The sequence below is a fragment of the Hemiscyllium ocellatum genome, chromosome 24 (genome assembly GCF_020745735.1).
Source record: "Hemiscyllium ocellatum isolate sHemOce1 chromosome 24, sHemOce1.pat.X.cur, whole genome shotgun sequence".
NCBI classification, from domain to species: domain Eukaryota; kingdom Metazoa; phylum Chordata; class Chondrichthyes; order Orectolobiformes; family Hemiscylliidae; genus Hemiscyllium; species Hemiscyllium ocellatum.
The window spans coordinates 26230844-26241832 of NC_083424.1; positions in this window are offsets into that span (position 1 = coordinate 26230844).

The following is a 10989-nucleotide window of genomic DNA, read 5'->3' on the forward strand; positions in this document are numbered from 1 at the left end:
GTTGCTGGTCAAAGCACAGCAGGTTAGGCAGCATCTCAGGAATAGAGAATTCGACGTTTCGAGCATAAGCCCTTCATCAGGAATAAGAGCTGATTATTCCTGATGAAGGGCTTATGCTCGAAACGTCGAATTCTCTATTCCTGAGATGCTGCCTAACCTGCTGTGCTTTGACCAGCAACACATTTGCAGCAGGGAGATAGTTCTGCCAACATTAGTGTCTAAAGAGACGCCAACTAACTTGTTAGGTAGGGATGCTTTACTACAGTTAGAGGTAAGATTGGAGTGCAGACAGCAGGGCTTGGTCATAGAAAAGGCCAATACACAATCAGTGATGCAAGAAGTTAAAGATGTTAATGTTTATTAGATAGGGGATATAGTAAGAGATATTCAAGACATTTGGGGAATGTGGGAAGCAGAAGTGTTGACGATGTTGACTAAAGCAAGACCACCTAAGTCTGAGCTGCACTGTGCAGTGATATTTGATGAGTCTCAGGATGAGGTGTTAGAGAGGCAGTGGCAGCAGGAAGTCACTGTTCTACAACATTTGAGAAGTGAAGCAATAGTGTTAGGGGAGCAGGGAGTGATCCTGCAAACAGAGAGAAATGCGTTCCTGGAAAAGTGGTATAGAGTACCAGGCACCGCACCACATGTAACGTTACTGGTAAATAAGGGATATCAATCTAAAGACTTAGGACCTATGGCCAGGCATGTAGAAACAGTTAGGGAATGGCATATGCTCACAACAGGGCTTTGGGAATCCAGGGATGGCAGCTACATGAAAATCCTAGCAAGCTGTACCTTGACAGGGAATCCGCAGGAAGTCAAGGTAACACTCCAGCGGAGCGTGCCAGTGGCAGTGGAGGAAGATGATCAATATGGTAATGAGTGATTGGAGGCACTACCAGTCATTTTGTGGTCACAGCCTGATACAGATGTGGGGAGAGTGAAATCAGCTAGCCCAGTGGAAATAAGGTTGAAACCAGGAGCTGGGACAGTAATAACATTTCTGATGAATGAAGTTATCCCAAGGTTTGGTATACCATCGGAGATCAGTTCAGACAGTAGGTCTGCCTTCATTCAGAAAGTAGGTAAGTTGGTGCTGCTGTCTTTGAGAATCTTGGGTGCGTGTATCATCCCCAGTCACGGGATATGGTGGAAAGGATTAATGGGACATTGAAAGCCAAATTAAACAAGATCTGCGCAAGCACCAATCTTAATTGGGTTGATGCACTGCTGCTGTCGCTAATGAGTTATTGCATGCAGACTAATCACGTGACCAATCTAACATCACATGAGATTCTCACAGGTAGACCTATGCCAGTGCCCAGTTGGAGAGGCCCATACAAAGGGCCTAGCTTGGAGCGGTTAAGCTTAGAACTTCAGCAATACATGCAGCAGCTAACTATGATACATGAGACTATCCACCTGCAGGAAACACAAAGGGAACCAACACCTGTTAATGAGGAAGGACCTATTAAAACCCGGGGATTGGGTGTATGCGTGGGTTTTTTTTGAAGACGCTGGAATGAGCCAAGGGACCTTTCATAGTGATGAAGGCATCACCTACTGCCATCCAAGTGGAAGGATGACACATATGGTACCACCTTAATCATTGTACTAAAGCTCTCCCACCAGCACAAACTAACTCTAACACTGAGGTAAATGGAGCTGAGGCCGAGAAACTTGGAGACAGGCAGGGCACACAGGAGGCTAGTACCCCTCAGCAGAGTTCTGAACAAGGTACAGGTAAAGTTCTTGGAGATACTAATCATTCTAGATATGGTTGTGATGGAGATGGGGAGCATAGTTCTCCTGGTAGCGGGGATAGGGAAGACATGGGGGATGCCGATGATACACCCTCTCTGATGCCAGGCCTGCATACTCAGACTTGGAGACTATTAATTTGGCAGACCTGGATTGGTAATGTCAGGGTCATTCTGGCTGGGAGGCAAAGACGTATTAGAAGTGGAGACCTTGCTGCCCTAACATGGCTACGCACCCGTGACAATCACTGGTATCAATGGGCAAATTTATACGGCCGTAATGAAGGCTAGATAGGACTGTTTCTTGTGTTCTAAGGCAACCCCCTCATACTACGTTGTCCCTATGCTCTATAACTCGAACACCTGTACTCGTTGGCATTTGCAGCACTCTAAGCGACCTCTTAATCCGGATGATTCATCAATTTAACACAATCCCATTACCCCTCTTGGTGCCTCCTACTTCAGGCCTCTGTGTTCTATCAGCAGGATGATGTGGGCAGGCAGCAACTCCAACGGTAGTGTGTCCACCAGTAAGACTAATTACACGTTCGCCGTGGTTACTTTCAAGGTACGGGAAGGGTTGAGTTTTGAAAGCTTTAAGCGAAATGGCTCCACACCAGTCGGCCATTTTAAGGGTCTTTGCGGGAATATGATTGAACTCGAGGTGAACACCACATTTGGGGCTGTTTTAAATTCTCAACGCGTCCCACTGGCAGATACTTGGTGGCTGTGTGGCAAGAAAGGAGGGTTGCTCCCGTGCTGCCCACTGATTGAAGTGACAGCTGTGCCCATGTAATGCTCCTACATGAGGTAGTTATATCACCACACGTGCAGCTTGGTGCTACGTCACAGTCAGCTTTGCGCCGAACTAAGCGACGGTATGTCCCTGATCTGACAATTCGATTGATAGCATAGGACAGTCAAGAGGTATTCCTAAAGAGTTTAAGGCCCGCAATGAGATTGCTGTGGGATGGGAAGCTCTCATCCCAGTTAGCAAGAATGCTGAATGGATTAATTACATTTATTACAACCAGCAGAGATTTATCAATTATACTGACAATGCCCTTGTGGCCTTGGGAGAACAATTGGATGCTACTACCAAAATGACATGGCAAAACAGACAGGCCTTAGATTGGATACTGGCAGAAAAAGGCAGGGTTTGTGTGAGGTTTGAGGAACATTGCTGTGCCTTTATACCTAACAACACTAGCCTTGGGGGATCTTTTACTAAAGCATGGAAAAACTAAAAAATCTAAAACAGGAGCTAAAAGACAATGTGGGGTTTGGTCATCAGGTTTTTGATTGGCTGAATAATATATTAGGATCTTAGGGAGCATGGTTTGTCAAAATTGGTCTTATTGTAGGTGTGGTTTTGCTTGTTGTTGCCTTCATTTTGTCATTGTGTTTTACCTTTTAGTCTTTTTTAGTTCACGTCACTACACGGTAATTTGTGGTCATTTCAGCTACCCCAGGAATTACTTACTCCTCTAATGGAACCCCACCGCTGTATTATTATGATCTGACAACTGCCACGGTGCAAGGGATATATCCACATGGAGACGTTGATGATACTTCTGAAGAATGTGCGGGTCTTAGATTGTGAGGGATGTTGGGTCTTTTTTCCTGTTCTGGTTATTGGAGGACAGGTTTTTGGCCCAAGGGACCCCAAGAATGGAGGAAGAACCCTTCAAGTCTCAGACTCTGAAAGTTATTTAGTCCGCATTGGGACCTATATTGTTCGTATTGGGCACAAGAGAGGCTGAGCTTTTGTCTTCTTTCTCTGGGTGAGACAAGTAGGTCTCAAAGGGGGTATATAGAAAATAAAGAACACGAAAGCATGGGAAGGGTTAAAGCATAAAGACCACTGGCAATCTGTGTTCTGTGGAAGGCAGAATGAGATAACCATAGTGGAACATTCTTACATCAATTAGCAGAGTAAGGTTAGGGCTGAAAGGTCACCATGGCGAGATGAGATAAAACAAGTAATAAAGCAAGTTTCTCTGTTAAGTGTTATTATGACAGGATTGGGACAATAAGTATTTGGGACATGACATTAAAATATCTAATTAATAGTTAGTAGAGTCAGCTTGAGACAGGAGACTATTGTAATAGATGGAATAGCTAAATATCTATCATGATAGGTTAGTCTGCAATGGAAGATCACTGTAGCAGAAGTAATAATAAATATCTAATCATGACATTAGGAAAATATTAAGTTGGGTCTGGAACGAAAGACCATTGTAGCAGAGTTAGCAATAAATATCTAACTGTGACATTAGAACAACATTAAATAGAATGTACAACTAAAGAGATAATGGGAATTAACATCACTGGACATTGAGGTTTGGGGGCATTCAAGAATCTGCTTTCTCAGTGTCACGGTTTTTTGTTTGCAAATAGAAGACCTCCTGGTGGTTCTCTATATTTTCTCCACAACACAGTCTCTGTCCTTCCTTTCTGAAATGTGGTGTCCAGAATTTTATTAGAGGTACAAATGTAGTTAAAGTAAAACTGCAATAGTACTTAAATCACTTTCAAAATAAACATTGTTCTCTCCTGCTGTTGCTTGCTGTTTGTCAGGTTTAAAAATTATTTTTTACATCTAGAAGGCTCTTCCATTTGGATCTTCATGTCTGTGCTGGCATGAAGTGAGCATCATTATCTACAGCTAATCTCCGTTTTGTTCCCCTCTCCCACCCACCTAGACTACCTTGCATGTTTTCTATCCAAATACTTGACCAATTTTTCCTTTTAAATGAATGTCTCAGTGGAGACTGTTACCTCCATTGACGAAAGTGGCATACTGGCTATGGGGTATTTGCAACATCAAAGAAAATTGACGTATTTTTCCTGTCTGTTTGATTTCCAGGAAGAGGTTTGTCTGTCAGTTGTAGCCAAGATTGAACAGGCATAACTTGGCCATTGCTGCAAGTCTCCTCTTGGGCTGATTTTTTTCTCTCTCCCTCATGTACGGTTCCAGTAGACTAAGTTTAGAATTCTGTGTAGCCTTTCAAAGGTGCAACCCAGTCAAGGAGTGACTTTCAACTATACAGCACAGTTGAGTTGCTTATCAATCATTTTGCTCTGAGACAAATTCTTTCGTATTGGTCACACTTTATTTTTTAAATGTAGAATTGACATTGTTGCCCAGTCATTTTGAGACCATTCAGTTATTGCTGCTCCAGGTTTTAGCTCTACTTTTTGTTGGGTCTCTGTTATCTGATGCCAACAAGGCTGAAGTTGACCCATGCTAAGTTGTTGGGTTTACTTTGATTCGCTGCCATGCTTTTGCTGATGGTGGTCTCAGAAATGAAGCCAACAATTCCAGGACATTAACCTTAAAACGATTGAACACTTTGAGAGAGGAACAGGAATTGCTTCGAAGGTTAATGAATCTGTGGATTTCTTCACCGCAGAGGGCTGTTGAGGCTCTATTTTTAAATACATTCTTAAGGCTGTGATAGATTACTTTATAAGGGAATTTGATTATGGGGGAAAGGTAGGAAAGTGGAGTTGAGTCACCTCATTACATCTACCTTGCCATTCAATGGGCTGAATGGCCTATATCTTGTAGTCCCATAAGTTAATATTCATTTTTCTCAACACTACTATGTACTTCAAGATACCTAAAGCATTGAAACATCAATCTGTGTCCAAATTCACAAATGTACATCTGCTTGATCATAAGACAGGGTATTCCAGTTCCTCTTTTACTGAAATGCTCATCACTTCCCCTCACTTCTACTACCCCACCCACCCAACACTGTAGTTAGTAACTTCAGTGCTAACGCCTGCAGCTATTACAAGGTATAAGTATTGAAAACATCAGCATAATGTGAACTCTTGCATGTGCTATGTCCACTGCAGCTTGTTTGCAACCATCTTCTGACAGGTCAAGTTGACTAATCTTTCAGTTGCCTTCCGATATCTTGAGGTTTTAAACTCTGATCAAATGACCAAAGTTTTGACTTTAAGCAGTGACATCCAGGAAATTGAAACTTTTTCTCTGCTCTTGGATTTTCAACTTTTTAAATCGTCTTAAAGTCTGTAAATAGAAGTGTCACCATCCACATTTCAAAAGCCTTTATTTTCTTCGACAGAGATGTACTTATTGTCTAGACTTAACAGGTACAGGAGAGTGGGTAAACTTTTTTGCTTGTAACTCATTCTTTATCTTCTCAAAATTAATTTTGGCGTTCTCTCTATTCTAATTTCTGCAACACATTTATTTTCAATTCCCATTTGTCTTGAATAGACATAATTCAAACACTTCTATTAGATTATTTACATTATATTACTAGATTCGGCCCAACAAGTCCACACTGACCTGCCGAAGCGCAACCCACCCAGGCCCATTCCCCTACGCTTATATTAGATATAGTGTGACACTTCTAGCTTCTAGTGTGACACTATCCAGTTTTTTAAATAGATATTTTTATTGAAAATGTAACATTTTTACAAGTTTGCAAAATAAAAAAAACCCAAGTATAATCATTGATATACAATTAAATCTTAAATAAATAATAATCAAAATTTAACAAAAGAAAAATACAGAGATAAAAAAAACAAAACTCAACTAACTACTAATCTAACCTACAACCAACCAGAGAGTATAATTAAGTCTCTTACATTATTCAACTAAGAGAAAGAAAAAACTGACGGATAACACAGAAATTGGATAGTGAGATACATGCTCGGAATGTATTAACATCAAATGTAACAAAACCCATATTCGTGTGGGATTCCTCTCCCAAAGGGCCCCGGACCAGCCAGGTTCACCATCTCAATTAAATAAAAGCCCTTGTTAGGATGACCGAAATATCTGTATTTACATAATTCAAGAAGGGCTGCCATATTTTATGGAATAATTCGGTCTTTCGGTGCACCATATTTGTAAGGAAGTCAAGGGGAATACATTCCATAATTAATCTGTGCCAATTTGAAAGTCCGGGGGGGGGGGGGGCCTCCGCCACCCAGTTCACCAAAATATTTTTCTTTGCACAGAAAGAGAGAATAGAAAATAATCTCTTCCCGTACATATCCAGGGAGGGTAAGTTCGAAAGGCCCAAAAGGAGAGATACAGGGTCCACTCTAATTTCCGTTCCTAAGATTTCTGTCAGAGCACTTGCTACTTTAGTCTAATATCTAAGGATCTTATGACAGGTCCATAGGCAATGTACAAGAGTGCCCACCTCTATTTTACATTTGGGACACATTGGAGATACTCCTGTCTTAAATTTTGCCAATCGATCCGGTGTTATACGGGACCTATAAAGTATCTTCAGCTGGATAGCCTGAGTTCTGTCGCAGATGGTGATTCGTTTGGTGTTTTCCCAAATGTCATTCCATGTTTCTATAGAGATTTCTAGTCCCAAATCTTGATCCCATGTTTTAAGCAGATTGGCCATATCTCCCGATACTTTAATATGTAATAAATGATAAATAGTACTGATGGAAGATACCCCCATTGGCCATAGCACTCTACATTCTCTATCTGATTTATAAAGACTATCTAATAACGTAGTCTTCTTCTGTATGTAATCTTGAATTTGGAAGTATCGAAAAAGGTCTTCATTAGGTAATCCGAATTTCTGACGCAGCTGTTCAAAAGACATCAGGACCCCTTCTTTAAACAGATCCCCTAAACATGAGATACCCCTGGATCTCCAGAGTTTGAAAGTGGCATCTGTAAACCCCAGTTGAAATCCCCATGCTCCCACTAACGGTGCATAGGGGGATGTTTTATGTGAGTTGCCCTCATTTTGCCGCATTATATTCCAAGCTTTAATTGTGTTTAGTATTATAGGGTTTTTACAGTGGTCGTAATGATTTTCCTCTTGTCTGAAAATAAAAGGTTAATAAGTGGGCATTTTACTTGAGAAGCCTCGATGTCCAGCCAGATTGACTGCGGGTCAGACAAGACCCAATCAGCTATGTCACTTAATAGGGAACTTAACTAATATTTTCTGAAATCTGGAAAATCCAGTCCTCCCTTGCCTGTGGAGGCTGTAGCTTCTTCAGCTTAATGAGGGGCCGTCTATGATTCCAAATAAAGGAACCCAACCAGCCATATAATTTATGTAGTGCCAGCCTCGGCAGCATCACCGGAAGCATTCTCATAGGGTATAGGAGACGGGGCAGGACATTCATTTTAATTAGTGCTATTCTACCCAGCCAGGAAATTGGAAGGTCTCCCCATCGCTGGAGGTCCTGCCTTATCCTTTCCAGTATATGCACAAAGTTAGCCTTGTATAACTGACCAGATACTGGGGCAATAAAAATGCCTTAGTATAAAAAAACCCTCCAGAAACCACTGAAAGGGAAAGTGGGATCCGTCCAATAAGTGGGATATACTAGCAAGACCATCCATTGGCATAGCCTCCGATTTTGAGAGATTAATTTTGTAACCTGAAAATACACTAAATGTATTAATAACTTGGATTAAGCGAGGCACGGACATCAAAGGATTACTGAGAGATAGAAGAACAACATCTGCATAAAGAGTAATTTTATGTTTATCTATACCAATCCTCGGGGTCGTTATATTAGGGTCAGCCCGTATAGCTTCTGCTAGTGGCTCAATTATTAGTGTAAATAGCAATGGCGAGAGAGGACATCCCTGACAGCAGCCCCTACCCACACTGAAGCTATCCGAGCCTAATCTATTGGTAATCACAACTGCTTTGGGATCACTATACAATGTTGAGACCCATTTGGTAAACACCTTTCCAATGCCAAACCTTTTCAATGTGTAAAACAAATATGACCATTCAACCCTGTCGAATGCCTTTTCCGCGTCTAATGAGACTATAACTCCTGGTATCTTTCCCTGATGGCAGGCTTGAATCACATTCAAAACCCTTCTAACATTATTGGATGATCTACGGCTCTTAAAAAACCCCGTCTGATCCTTCTTTATGATATGTGGCAATACCCTTTCTAGCCTCAATGCTAATGTTTTAGAGAGGATTTTAAAATCTACATTTAGCAAGGATATTGGTCTGTATGATGCACAATCTTCTGGGTCATTTCCTTTTTTAAGGATAAGAGAGATATTTGCCTCTTTCAGCGAAGGCGGGAGACAGCCCTGACAGTATGAATAGTTATACATATCCATAAGTGGACCAGCCAATATTCCTGTAAATTCTTTATCGGGCCAGGTGCCTTACTGCTCTGAAGTTGTCTGATTGCATCAAGTATTTCTTGGATTGTTAGGGGAACATTCAAGACTGATACCTATACCTGAGTTAGGTCCTGAAAGGTCAAGTTTTTAAAAAATGATTGCATCCTCCTAGTCCTGTCTTCACAATCCTGCGATTTATATAAATCAGAATAAAATTTTCTAAAGGTTACGTTAATCCTTTTATGATCATGAGTCAGAATACCCGTACTTTCCATGATAGACGTGATAGTTTGAGGGGCCTTCTTTTTCTTTGCAAGAAATGCTAAGTATCTACCAGATTTATCGCCAAATTCATATAACCTTTGTTTTGCAATAATATTTCCGTCTTAGCCATTTGGGTAAGCATGGTGTTTAGAGCTGTCCTAAGGGCCGTAATCCTTTGCAATTTGATAACAGAAAGTTTGTCAGCAAATGCTGTTTCAGCTGCTTTTAAGCGATCTTCGAGCTGACGCTGTTGTTCTCCCTTATTTGGAGATGCCAGTGTTGGACTGGGGTGTACAAAGTTAAAAATCACACAACACCAGGTTATAGTCCAACAGGTTTAATTGGAAGCACACTAGCTTTCAGAGCGATGCTCCTTCATCAGGTGGTAGTCACCTGATGAAGGAGCATCGTTCCGAAAGCTAGTGTGCTTCCAATTAAACCTGTTGGACTGTAACCTGGTGTTGTGTGATTTTTAATTTTTTCTGGGTCGCTGAGTAAGAGATGATCAAACCTCGCGTGTAAGCTTTGATGGTCTCCCACATCATTGATGGGTTGCTAGCCATACCTGAATTAATTTCTAAAAAAGTTTTAAATTCTTGAGAAATGTACTTTACAAATTTACTATCTTTCATCGGGAAGGGGTCCATACGCCAATGCCGGGGGGATGTCTCATTGTTCCTTGCCTTGATTTCCATATATACAGCAAGGTGATCAGAAATTGTTATACTGCCTATTTTACAGGATGATATGGAATTTTAAAAAATCAAGAGGGCAAAAACATATCAATTCTAGTTTGGCATTTATGTGGACTGGAGTAAAAAGAAAAATCTCTGCCCTGTGGATGAAAGCATCTCCATACATCTACTACTCCCAATTCTTTGTTCAGATCCATCAATTGTCTAGATCTGGGAGATACTCCTGCAGTACTCTTGGGAATCCTATCTATTTCTGGGTCCATAATACAATTAAAGTCTCCCCCTATAATTGTATGATGAGCACCAAGAGCCATCAATTTTGAGAAGGCTTCCGTAATAAATTTAAAAGGATGTGCCAGGGGGCAATACAAATTTAAAATCCCATATTCCTCTCCATTTATAAGGACCTTAATCAGAATATATCATCCAGATTCGTCTTTTATCTGATTTAGGATATTGAAAGGGAAATTCTTCCGAATAAGAATAACAACTCCCTTGCTTTTTGAGCTAAAAGAAGGAAAAAAAGGCCTGATCAAATCCACCCTGTCATAATTTCAAGTGTTCTTTATCCAATAAGTGTATCTCATGTAGGAGAGCTATATCAACCCTTTCTTTCTTGAGGTTTGATAATATTTTCTTCCTTTTGACTGGTGATTTACTCCCCTTGACATTCCAGGTGCACCACTTAACCAACTGATCAACCATGATCGTCCAGGCAAATCCGAGACCCTTCGGGAGGGGGAACCCTATCCAGAACATCCTGAGCATAGAGCATATAAAATTCACAAAAATAAAGGCTCTCTAATACACTTACAACACTATAATAAAAAACTATTTCTAAATTAAAAAAAACATATTTAAATGGAGATTTTCCCCCTTGTTCCCAGGTGGTATCACTTCCTTTCCAAAAGTCGATCGTATCCTCTTCCAACCAGTGCCCCACCCTTGACCCAGTCACTCCTCAATAGGATGAAGAAAATTCAAATATACTACAGAGCTAGAGTTAACAGTGAGCACCCTACCCCCACACCCCCCCCCCCCACACCAGCACCTGGATATATTTGGTAATGTTAATACCATGTATAAACATATATAACTATAAAATTACAACCTCAACAACTAATAATTAAATATATTAATACAA